The sequence below is a fragment of the Canis lupus genome, chromosome 20, assembly GCF_048164855.1.
Source record: "Canis lupus baileyi chromosome 20, mCanLup2.hap1, whole genome shotgun sequence".
Lineage (NCBI taxonomy): Eukaryota > Metazoa > Chordata > Mammalia > Carnivora > Canidae > Canis > Canis lupus.
In genome coordinates, this window is record NC_132857.1 from 14393795 (window position 1) to 14407114 (window position 13320).

Below are 13320 nucleotides of genomic sequence, written 5' to 3' on the forward strand. Positions count from 1 at the left end.
TTTATGTCTCTTATATTCCTATCTTGGTCTAGCACCACCCCTAAAGGAAAAGGCTACAAGTAGAATATTAATTTTTTTCCTCAATGTAGTTCCTTTAGTAGGTTGGTTGTATTAATGTCCCTCACTTGCCATGTAACTTGGCAGTGCCCTCACTCTCTGGGTGGAGCATTCTATCCTACTCTGACTCTGGGTTCAGATAGGTGACTTGCTTTGGCCAATGGGATGTTAGCAAACATAATTCCAGCAGAGACTTCTGAAAGTGCTTGCATATTTTCACTTGTACTTATGTGCCTCTGCTATTGCTATGAGAACATGATCTGACTAACCTGCTTGCCCGTCATATAAGAGTCAAGTTACCATGGTCACCCAAGCTAGGCTATCCTAGAACAGTTCACCAATCCCCAGACATGTGAATGAGCCTACATATTCAACAAGCAAATGTAGCCTAGAGCCTACATATTCAACAAGCCCAACTCAGGTAGAGTCAAAAACTAAGTCAGGGATTACCCAACACTGACCCATGGGCCAAATCTAGCTTACCACATGTTTTTGTACAGCCCATGGGGGAAAAATCATAAACCATTAAATTTCATGGTAGAAAAATATATAAAAAAGCCATTTCAAAACATATGAAATAACATTTCATAACATGAAAATTATATGAAATTCAAATTTGTGCAGAGTTTTATTGGAACATAGGCACATTCATTCCTTTATATATTGTCTATGGCTGCTTTTGCACTACAAGGGCAGAGTTGAGTAGTTATAATAGAGACTAAATGTTCTGAGAAGCCTAAAATATTTACTGTATTTCCCCTTAAAGAAAAATATTGCCAAACCTTGTACTAAATAAATATGTATTGCTGTATGCCCCTGGGGCTTAGTGGTATTTTGTTACATAGCATCACTGTACCAAAAGTTCATTGACACATTTTGTCCACTTGAAGTTAATTCCTTTCTATTGTTCCCCCCACTCCCCAGCAAAGGGTACTGGTGGAGCAGCAGAGGCCCAGGATCAGAACAAAACCAGTTCCCTCCTTCTCACCACCACAAGCATGGGCTTCATGACCAGGAGCTCCAAGGATGAATACCAACACATCAAAAAATGTCACATTCTTCAGTGGCTTCCAGTCCAGGAGCAAACAACATCAACCTCTCTGCCACAGTGACCACTGAGAATCCAAAAGGCCCCTTATCATGAGGACAGTGCCACAAAATCTGTAAGCCAGAGATTCCATCCACTGCCAGCTGCATATCCAGAGGTCAACTTGCAGAGGAAGGGAGAAGAAATCTGAAAGATGAGTATTTACTTAGATTTTTTAAAAAGATTTTATTTATTTATTTATTTATTTATTTATTTATTTATTTATTTATTCATGAGAGACACAGAGAGAGAGAGGCAGAGACACAGGCAGAGGGAGAAGCAGGCTCCATGCAGGGAGCCCGATGTGGGACTCGATCCCAGGACTCTAGGATCAGGCCCTGGGCTGAAGGCTGCGCTAAACCGCTGAGCCACCTGGTCTGCCCAGTATTTACTTAGATTATTATAATGGATTAAGTTTACCAAATTAGACTAAAATTTAATTCCTACCGTGGGATCCAGGAGTAGAAATTTGGGAGTAACATTATTTTAATTGATAAAGAAAAATTAAGAAGTTACATTTTCTTATCTGTCAGTATAATATGAATGAATTTTGGAAACCTGATATGTATTTTTGTGGAATGAATAAACAGATGGTAAACTAAACTCCCCACCATATTGCAATGTACTCTTCCCACCACCTTCTGGCATTTCTATCCAGTTAAGGTATTAGTCCAGAAATAACCAATTCCTCCTCTTGAACTGCCTTCCAACTTCAAGAAGCAAGAAGTAATTTCCAGGTCTAGCTATTTTCATTCAGAGATGCCTAAACACCCTCTTCTTTCCTCTGGGCCCTTAGCTCAGGAATCTAATAGGTGGTCTTGGGTCTTAGATAAATTTACATGAAACAGACTGGCATCCTCCAGGTTAGAGGAACTCAGATCTTTCAGTAGACTTTGGCCTGAAACCTGTACTGAATATCTTCTGAGATTATAATGAGGCAATGTTTTCCCCAAGAGGAGAAAAAGTCAGATCCCACATCTGGAGTTTGACCTTTGTGCGTGTTGTCATTTCACCCACCACAGGAAACCTTTCTGGGCTGGGCTGAAATGTGTAACTTCTCAACAGTGTGGCTGGTAGCAATCCCACCCAGCTGTGTGGAACAGGAAGTGACAGGGCAATTAATATTCTGTTAAAACTTCAGGGGGCTACCCTAAAGCTGGATAGATTGCAGGGGTGACTCATCATGTAAAAACCAAGCATGGTATTGTCTGTTCACTTCTGCTGACTCACTTGTCAGCCTTAAGAAATATATACCTGAGCAGAGTTGCAAAGTCTCAGATCTGCTTTTTTTCTTTTTTTTTTTTTTAAAGATTTTATTTATTTATTTATTCATGAGAGAGAGAGAGAGGCAGAGACAAAGGCAGAGGGAGAAGCAGGCTCCATGCAGGGAGCCGGATGTGGGACTCGATCCCCGGACTCCAGGATCACACCCTGAGCCAAAGGCAGGTGCTAAACTGCTGAGCCACCCAGGGATCCCCCATGCCTTTTTTTTTTTTTTAAGATTTTATTTATTTATTCATGAGAGACACATAGAGAGAGGCAGAGACATAGGTAGAGGGAGAAGCAGGCTCCCTCTAGGGAGCCTGATATGGGACTCAATCCCAGGACCCTGGGATCACGACCTGAGCCAAAGGCAGACACTCAACCACTGAGCCACCCAGGTGCCCCTAAGATCTGCCTTTTTAAGGTGCTACCCTCAGTGCCAGCCACTGTCTATTCACTCTGTGGCGAAGCTTCTATAATGAGTCATGGATGTGTGGACTGTTTCATGGAGGCAGATGAGCAGCCTCTGCCCTGCTTTGGTTCATATGAAAATATCAAGGACAGCAGCACAACTGACAGTTGAGAAGAATCACAGTACTTCTACACTGGAAGGGAGACTTAGAGATCAAGCTAAAATTCTCTTAAGAGAGGGTGGGAAGGTGTATAGCAAAATGGGTAAGAGCTTTGAATCAAGAATCTTGAATTCATGTCCCATCTCTGCCACTTGAACTGGAATTCTAAATAGGAAGCTAATGTAGCTATTAAATAACTGTAAGCAAATTCCTCAGACTCTGTGAGCTTTGATTTCCTTATCTGTAAAATGAGGAATAATTACAGCACCCACCTCTTTGGGCTATTGTGAGGATTAAAGGAGATAAAGTATAAAAAGAATGCAGTGCTTGGCACGAAGTGCTCAATAAATAGTAGCTATTATTAAGGCTGTTGAGACAATCCATGGAAACCTCCTTCCTGGAAACAGGATAGATTCCCCATGTGTTTGGTATTAGATGGGTAAAGGGTAGAAGAATATCACTGCAAGCTGGGTATTGATGGAGGTAGTGAAGGAGAGGAGGAATAGCTGCCCAGGGCAAGGATGGGTTTTGAGTATCCTGAGGCGCTATGCCTTGGGCTCCAGGTAGGGAAGAACCCCACCTTTTGTGCTGGTTTTAGGTCTACTGAAGATAGTCATTCATTTTTTTAAAGACCCCTCTGATTATAAGTTTTTGAAGGCTCTGCTCAGATTTCCCTTCAAGGGCCTTGTTTAAATGCACGTACAAGGCAGCACAGACAAGTTTAAAAAAAAAGGCCAGCCAGTAATGGCATACAGAAACGGATACTTACATGATACTGTTAAGTGCACTCTTTTTAAACCACTAATTCTTATTCCACAGAAAGTAGTCTTTATGTCAAAGTCCTTAAGAGGTCCAACAGCTTGTATAACCAGCAAACCTCATGGTTAGTTAGCAGCTTTCAGGAGTTGGATTCCCAGTGATAAACAAAAGAATTCTGAAGGCCACAATCCATAAACTCTCCATAGAAACATATGGAACTACTTAAGTAGGTTGGCTCAGGACTGTTGTTTTGAAAACAAGTATCCTCAGCCAGAATCTCCACTGAGTGCTATTTATTGAATGGTTAGAGAAGGGCAAGACCCCCTGGGCCCTGTAGGGCTGCTCCTCTGCAACCTCAAACATTTTGCAGATATCGCTGTAAGCCTCCAGATACCTGGGAAAGAATACAAAATTCTATACATTTCTATCCATTCCACCAAATGCATTGAGGACCCCACACTCCTTAAATATCCTTCTACAAATCTCTGATTGCAAGATTTTATGCCTCTAATTCTCTCATTTCTTACTCTCAGAACTTTTTTGATTATAACTTCCATCAAGATTCAACAGGCCACTTTGTCCTTTGTACCTTACCAATATCCATCCAAACTTCTAGGATATGATAGATGATTCCAAAGCTAGTATCCTACTACTAAACTAGAAGTTCCTTGAGAAGAGCAATTTTTATCTAGCTCTCTTCTGTATCTCCAGGATTTGGCTTAATAGGTGCTTGACGGTATGGCTGTATTAATAAAATCTAATTAATTAGTTAAGATTACAAATTTCTGACTGAACTAATTAGGCTGTGGCCACCTTGATCTTTTGAGTCAGTGGTAGAGCCATGTATGATTAGAACTCAAAATTCTGATACTCACCATGATAACCTACTTCACAGGGACTTCCAGGAAACCCATCATGTAATTGCTCTTGCTCTTTGATGGCAGATTATGTGGTCACAAAGATGTAGATCTAGGATAGCTTTGGGATCCATTCATTGGCCAACATACTCAAAACAAGGACAGCCAACCTTTCTTGCTTGTGCCGTTTGAGTAATTTGTCTTGGTTCCTGAACAACACAGATTGTCTTTCTCTTTTTAAAAGTAATTATGAGGGTTTTTTTTCCTCATTATTAAAGTATTACTTAAGGTATTCCGTTTTAGGTAAATTCAGGCTAAGATAAATCTCACTATAAAAACCTAGAAATGCTGGATAAAATATAAATTTTAAAATGTTTTCTATTCATAGCCAAGCTCTCAAGAAAGAAAGAAATCCTCAGGCACCAGAAACAAAGAGGTAATTGAAAACAGAACAAAGTTTCAAAGTGTCAGCTCGTGATGTGGCTGCATTATAGTGATAGAGGGTTTATTATTGATCTATTCACCTAAGGACTTGGAATTTCATGCTCATGTGGGGATATAAGGTAGGCATTGGGCCCAAGCAAGCAAGGAATTGGAACTAGAAGCACTGCATAAAAACCATAACCCTTAAAGGCCTGTGCCCTACATGAAAGAGTAGCTTAGGTAAAAATCCAGCCATTAGTATAGGTTAATATCAAGAAAATTAAAAATTTTAAATAGGTGACTTAAATAGCAATTAGATATAGCAAGAAAATTTATAAGCTGGAAAACAGAGTTGAGGAAATTTTCCAGAAGGCACAAAGATATAAAGATCTGGAAAATATGAGAGATTAAGGGATATAGAAGGTAGAATAAGGAGGTCCAACATATATTTAATTCTAAAAAATAGAAAAAAATGGCACATAGACAATCTTTGAAAAGATAATGGTCTAAATTATCTTAAATAAATCTTAGAATAGATCTTTAATAAATGACAAAAAGGGCATATTTTAAAATTATAAATCTATAACTTTTCCAAAGCATGGACCCTCAATGGAAAGAAATATTAAGGATATGCTCACAAAGAAGAAAACTATAACAAAACGTAAAGAAATGGAATGCAAAGAGCAAGAGTACTCAGAATAATTAATAAACAAGTGGGCAAATTTAAACAAGCTTTGTTTAGACAGAGTTATCTAGAGAAACAGAACCAACAAGATACACACACACACACACACACACACACACACATAGAGAGAGAGAGAGAAGAGGAAATTTATAATGGAAGTCCCATAGTCCACTATCTGCAAGCTGGAGAACCAGGAAAGCTAATGTAACTAGGTGTAATTCTGTCCAAGTTCAAAGGCCTGAGAGCAGGTGACTGATAGTGTAGGTCCCAGTTAGTCCCATGGCCCGAGAACCAGGAGCGCTGATGCCTTAGGACAGAAGAGGACGGATGTCTTAGTACACAGAGAAAGAATTTGCCCCCTGTCCACCTTTTTGTTCCATTCAGGCTCTCAGGAGATTGAATGATACCCACTTGTATCAGTGAGGGGGATCTTTACTCAGTCTATAGACTCAAATGCTAATGTCATCCAGAGATACCCTCACAGACACGCCTGGAAATAATGTTTTACCAACTATTTGGGGATCTCTTAGCCCAGTTAAGTTGGACACATAAAATTAACCATCACAAGCACTGAAAGTATTAAATAATAATAATAAAAGTAAATAATAATAGTTATAAAGGTAACAATAAGTAAGCACCCAGCCATGGAATAGGAACCATTCTAAGTCTTTTCTCTTCAGGCTTTACTGAGATATAATTGACAAATAAAAATTACATATATTTAAAGTGTACAACATAATTATTTGATATACATATACTTTGTGAAATGATCACTGCAGTCTGGTCAATTAACATTATCTGGCACCTTACACAATTATTTTTGTGTGTGTATATTTGGTGAGAATGCTTGAGATCTACTCTCACAACAACTTTCAAGTATTATTATATCAAGTATTATTATAATCAGTATTATTAACTATAGTCACTATGCTGTACATTAGATTCCCAGAGGCATTCATCTTATTTTTAATTTTTAAAAAAATATTTATTTATTTATTTATTTATTTATTTATTTATTTATTTTTGGCATTCATCTTTTAAAAAAATTTTTTAAAGATTTTTTATTTTTTTAATGTTTTTTTTAAAGATTTTATTTATTTATTCATGAGAGACACACACACACACAGAGGCAGAGACATAGGCAGAGGGAGAAGCAGGTTCCCCACAGGAAGCCCGATGTGGGACTCCATCCCGGGTCTCCAGGATCACACCCTGGGCTGCAGGCGGCGCTAAACCGCTGCGCCACCGGGGCTGCCCTCATCTTTTTTTAAAAAGATTTTATTTATTTATTCATTCATGAGGGACAGAGGGGGTGGCAGAGACAGAAGCAGGCTCCACACAGGGAACCTGATGTGGGACTCAATCCTGGGACTCCAGGATCACGCCCTGGGCCAAAGGCAGGCGCTAAAGCACTGAGCCCCCCAGGGATCCCCTTGGCATTCATCTTATAACTGAAGGTTTATACCCTTTGACCAGCATCTCCCTATTTCCCCCTCCCCTGCCCCAGTCCCTGGTAACTGGCAACCATCATTCTCTATTGTTTCTTTGAGTTTTTTTTTTTTTTTTTAAGATTTTATTTGCTTATTCGTGACAGACACACAGAGAGAGGCAGAGACATAGGTAGAGGGAGAAGCAGGTTTCCTGTGAGGAGCCTGATGTGGGACTCAATCCCAGGACTCTGGGGTCACAATCTGAGCCAAAGGCAGATGCTCAACCACTGAGCCATCCAGGTGCCCTGTTTCTGAGTTTGACTTGTTTTAAATATTTCACACATAAATAAGATCATACAGTATTTTTCTTTCTCTGTCTGATTTGTTTTCCCTTAGCATAATGTCCTCTAGGTTTATTCATTTTGGCAGGATTTCCTTTTGTCTCATGGCTGAACAATATCTCATTATATATATATATGTCAGTGAACCATCTTGCTCAACTATAGACCCCAACAGTTAAAACCAGAAATAGACAAGATTGCTTAACTCATGCTCTAACTGAAACCTATTGTGCTTATTTCTTATTACACTTGCTTGAGGCATTGATGAAGGTGTTTTGCAATGACCCAGAACATCCCAACCACGAGTCCAGGAAAGCCCTGATAGCAATGGAATGCCTAGAAGACCACATCCCACATGTCCCCCTTCCCTGCCCATGATCATGGGCTGAACACATACTGACCCCCACCCATGATCATGAGTTCCCTGCCTGCTCCCTTGTATGTACACCCCTGAACTTCTCCTGTTTTATAAAACTCCAGGTGTTCATCTTGCCAGTGGAGAGGTCAGTTGTTGTGGCTTGAGCTTGTCACCTCCCCCTGGCTGCCAGCATCCAAAATAAATTTCTCCCTTTCTCTTTTCCAAATCTTCATCTCCAGTTATTGGCTTCTCTTGCAATGAGTTTATCCGAGTTTATTCGGCAAAATTGCTGGCAAACCAAGCCAGGAGCTATGCTTTCAATTTGTCTAACCCCCTCAGGATTACCTGGAACCAAGCAATTGGCTGTGGCGGCCTGCCAGGGCTTACCCATTTGTTTCCTGGATTAATGGCTAATGAAAGATCATTCAGTAACATATATACCACATATTCCTTATCCATTCATCCCTTGATGGAAACTTCAAGTCAGCCAGGCCAAGTGCTAACAGCTTCTGTTTGCCCAAGGAGCAAGGAATGTAGCCTAAACTGCAGCCATGAAGTGGGGGAATGGGAGATATGGGATTCCTGGTAGTTGCTTTTTCAGGCAATGGATCCAAATACTTGTCGTCATAAATATTGAATTTGTTGCTGGACAAGCAACCTCAAAACATTATGGCTTACAGGGTGCCTGGTTGGTTCAATTGGTGGAGCATGCAACTCTTGAGCTCAGGGTTGTAGTTTGAGCACTATTTTGGGTGTAGAGATTGCTTAAAAATAAAATCTTTAGGGGATCCCTGGGTGGCTCAGCGGTTTAGTGCCTGCCTTCGGCCCAGGGCATGATCCTGGAGACCCGGGATGGAGTCCTACATCGGGCTCCCTGCATGGAGTCTGCTTCTTCCTCTGCCTATGTCTCTGCCTCTCTCTCTCCTCTGTGTCTTTCATGAATAAATAAAATATTAAAAATAAAATAAAATCTTTAAAAGAAATCATTATGGCTTAAAACAACATTTCCTTATATCGCATTATCTTCTGAGTCAGGATATTGCAGGGGTTGGCTAGACAGTTCTTTCATGCCACATGAGGTAAACTGGGGTCACTTGGTGGTATTCAGCTGGTGGCTGGGCTGGGCTAGAGGGCCCAGGAGACCTTTAATCACATCAGTTATCTTGACAAGATGGCTGGATGGCTGAACTAAGCAGGAGCCCTCACCTCTCCACATAGTGTCAGGTATTTTCTGTGTGGTCTCTCCAGCAAGGTTATCAGATTTCTTATATGGCAGCTCAGATATCATAAGGCCAAGACAGAAGCTGCCAAGTCTTTTAAAGAACAGGCCTAGAAGTGGTATAACATCACTCTTCCCTCTTCATTTGGTTAAAGAAGTCACAATCCAGTCCAGATTCAAGGAAGGGGAAATAGACCCCACCTCTCATTGGGAGGAGTGTCAAAGAATTCTCAGCCATGTTTAATACAGCAGCAAGGCTTTCACTGTTTGTGACTAAAGAGCACTTGAATGATCTTCAAGCTAGAGGCAAGTAACTGTTCTACCAGTACATTTGCATAGTAACACTTCCACTAGAATTTTATTTTATTTATTTATTTTTTTAATTTATTTTATTTATTTTAATTTTTTTTAAAAATTTATTTATGATAGTTACAGAGAGAGAGAGAGAGGGAGGCAGAGACACAGGCAGAGGGAGAAGCAGGCTCCATGCACCGGGAGCCCGATGTGGGATTCGATCCCGGGTCTCCGGGATCACGCCCTGGGCCAAAGGCAGGCGCCAAACCGCTGTGCCACCCAGGGATCCCCCCACTAGAATTTTAATCACTTTCTATGTGAAACTTTGTTTGGATTTGAAATCTATTTGCCATGTATAAGTAAGGTTTCAATCCCAGAAGCAAACAATAAATCAGGTAGCTAGCTGCTAGCTGGCTGGCTAGGTAGATAGATAGATAGATAGATAGATAGATTTTTTTTTTTACAGGGATTTGACTTAGGCAGTTGGGGGAGCTAATTAAGCAGCCTCTTTAAAGCTGTTATATTTCTGTCTAATGCTATATTTGAAGCCCACAAAATAGGCAAGATGCATATAAATGAGGGAGAGCCAAGTCAAGTGGGAACCCACCAGCATGAGCTGGAACCCACAAGGATGGCCTGGAACCAATGTCAGTTCTTGTCATCTCCAACCTTGATGAAGTGTCTGCAGTACATGCTTATGCCTTTTGTCACAAAGCTAAGCACGCACCTGGCTCAGGAGAAGCTGAGGAAAGACCCAGGGTAAGATGTAGCAGTTTCAGGCTGGGATGTGACCCTAAGCAAAGGAGATAAGCCAACAGATAAAGCAACATGTGTGAGCTAAATAAACAACCACCTGCCCCAACCTTCCCAAGCATACAAAGCAAAATTGCTTCTGCTTCATTTTATCCTCAAATCCCATGTAAAAATGTCTCTTACAGGCCATCCTAATGGTAAACCCACAAAGAGGGGGCTTCTGGGAAAAGAAGTCCACTTAGCCAACTCAACACATTACGGAGACTTCATGCCATATCACAAGAAATTTCAAGCATAACATTTGTCAGTGAAATAAAAAAGAGCTTTAAATGCTTTCAAAATAATTTCAATAATATTGTTTTTTAAAATATTTTAAATATTTTTTGTCATTGCTTTGGACAAAGTTTTTCATTTTTAAAAAATTTTTTAAATACCAAGAACTTAAAGAGATTAGATCATTACTGAAAAGTCTTGACCAGGAATGATACATAATTACTTCTTTTATTCCAAGATTTTTAAAAAAATAATCTCTACATCCAAAGTGTGGCTTGAACTTACAACCCTGAGATAAAGAATTGCATGCTCTATCAACCGAGCCAGCCAGGTGCTACAATATATATAGTCACTTTTAATATAAAACCTGATATAAAAAGGTTATATTTACAGAAACAAACTCAAGTTTCTCATATAAAATCCTGAAAGTGTTTTTTCTAGATTTATAGATATTTTAGAAATATTTTATTTATTTATTCATGAGAGACATAGAGTTCTAGAGAGGCAGAGACATAGGCAGAGAGAGAAGCAGGCTCCCCACGGGGAGCCTGATGTGGGACCCCATGCAAGGATCCTTGGATCACAGCCTGAGCCAAACACAGATGCTGAACCCCTGAGCTACCCAGGTGCCCTAGAATTTTTTTTAAGTTTATTTATTTAAGTAATTTCTACACTCAATGTGGGGCTGGAACTCATGATCTCAAGATCAAGAGTCATAGTGCCTCCCACTGAGCCAGCCAGGTGCCCTTAGATTTATAGAAATTTAATAGTTAATATCTTATCTAATGTTTTATATTTTCCTTATAATTATATAAAATAAAGAATGTGTCATAAATGTTTTGGTCAACCTTATAAAACATTTTTAAATCAACTCCAGCTTATGCTACTGTGCTGTGTACAAATATTACAATTTTCTATATGTGCCATGACATGAAAAACATAGGAATTGCTGATATAAATTCACACATATAAATTTCTGTACCTAGCAACAACAACAAAAAAAATTCACAAGCTGTTCAAGTGTGCCCTGTATATTTGCAGAGACTGACCATATTATATTCTAGGGCACAAAGCACATCACAACATACAGCAAAGAACTGATATCATATATACCAAATTCTTTACTACAACGCAATTGATTTATAAATCAATTATATAAATAAAAAAAAGGAAAACACTTCGTATATTTGGGGATTTTATTTTATTTTATTTTACTTTTTTATTCGGGGATTTTAAACATGTTTTTTCAAATCTAGGCAAGATCTGAATACATTTATGAAAGAAAGCTTTTGAAAATGCCTTTAAGTAAATGATGGATCAAAAAATAAATCAGCAAAAAAAAAAAAAGAAAAAAAAATAAATCAGCAATAATGGGAATTAGAAAATACTAAGTTAAAATTAAAACTCTATTTATAAAAAATATTCAAAGGTCATGAGGTGCCTGGGTGGCTCAGTTGGTCCTAGAATTAAGTCCCACATGGGGCTTCCCGCTCCTTGGAGAGCCTGCTTCTCCCTCTCCCTCCCTGCCACTCCCCCTGCTTGTGCTCTCTTTCTGTCAAATAAATAAACAAAATATTTAAAAAAAATATGAGAGGCTCAGCAAAAGCTTCACTTAGAGGGAAATTTACTGCCTTAAGTACGTATGTTTGACACCAAATATTGAAAATTAATGAGCTAAATAAGCAACTCAAAAAATTAAAAAAATTCTAGCAAAGCCAGTGAATAGAGGAAAAAAAATAATAAAGACTGAAAATTAATGAACCTAAAGCAATGAAATAATGGCATCATAAAACCCAAAACTGTTTTGAAAACAAACTTCTTATAAGATTTTCAACAAAAGAGAAGGTAAGAATAAAAGATATTATGAGTAAAAAGCAACCTAGTTATAAATATGGTTGATACTTAGGGTGCCTGGGTGGCTCAGTCGTTGAGCCTCATCTGCCTTCAGCTCAGGTCATGATCCCGGAATCCCACGATGGAGCCCCATGTCAGGTTCCCTGTTGAGTGGGGAGTACGCTTCTCCCTCTGCCCCTCCTCCTGCTCATGCTGTCTCTCTCCCTCTCTCCCTCTCTCTCAAATAAATAAATAAAATATTAAAAGTAAATAAATATGGTTGATAGTTAATAATCATAAAAGAATGCCTTGAGTATATTAATTAGAAAATAAGTAAAATGGACTATTTTCTTGAAACAAATACAGAAACAAAACTGACTCAAAAAATATAGAAAATCTGAATAAAGCTTTAAACAACTAGAGAAAATGAATCAGAGATTAAAATATACCCATTAAAAAACACTAGGACCCAAATAGTTTTGTAGGAAGTTTCTACTATACCTTCAAGGAATAGACAATTCCAAAACCATTCACAGAATAGAAAAAAAGGAAAGGAATCTACATACAAATGTATTTATTTCATGAGGTAAATATACTTTGATTCCCCAAAACAGATACAAAACTGCAAAGCTGGGATGCCTGGGTGGCTCAGCGGTTGAGCGTATGCCTTTGGCTCAGGGCGTGATCCTGGGGTCCCAAGGATCGAGTCCCACATCAGACTCCCCAGGGGAAGCTGGCATTTCCTTTCCCTCTGCCTTTCTCTCTGTGCCTCTCATGAACAAATAAATAAAATCTTTAAGAAAAAATAAACTAAAAAGTCAATCACACTCCTAAGCAGAGATCCAAAAATTCTAAATAAAATATAACCAATATATTCCAACATGTATTTATGTATTTAATACATATGCATTTAATACATTATATCCCAGCATTTATATTTAAATACATATTAAAATATTTTAAACTACTCAAAATTCTATGTTAAAAGAGAAAAATATACATACATTTCAGTACATGCAGAAAAAGTATTTTATAGAATTCAATCATTTTTTCATGATTAAACTGATAGCTAACAAAAACCAAAGTGAACTTCCTTAAGCCGATAGAAAGTACTTT

At 38.8% G+C, this 13320-nt stretch overlaps 1 protein-coding gene across 6 annotated transcripts in view; it reads right to left on the minus strand.

Annotated features, from left to right (window-relative positions):
* LOC140611680 (importin subunit alpha-8-like) overlaps positions 1–13320 on the minus strand; it is a 256113-nt gene that overhangs the window by 38892 nt on the left and 203901 nt on the right. Inside the window, exon 1 of one of the 6 annotated variants that reach the window (XR_012012813.1) lies at positions 4614–4794. The exons of 4 other annotated variants lie outside the window; for them this stretch is intronic. The gene's annotated coding sequence lies outside the window, so the exon portion shown is untranslated. Of the gene's footprint in view, positions 1–3748; positions 3943–4613; positions 4795–13320 lie in introns of those variants that run through there. One more of the 6 variants, XR_012012812.1, reaches the window with a different exon arrangement.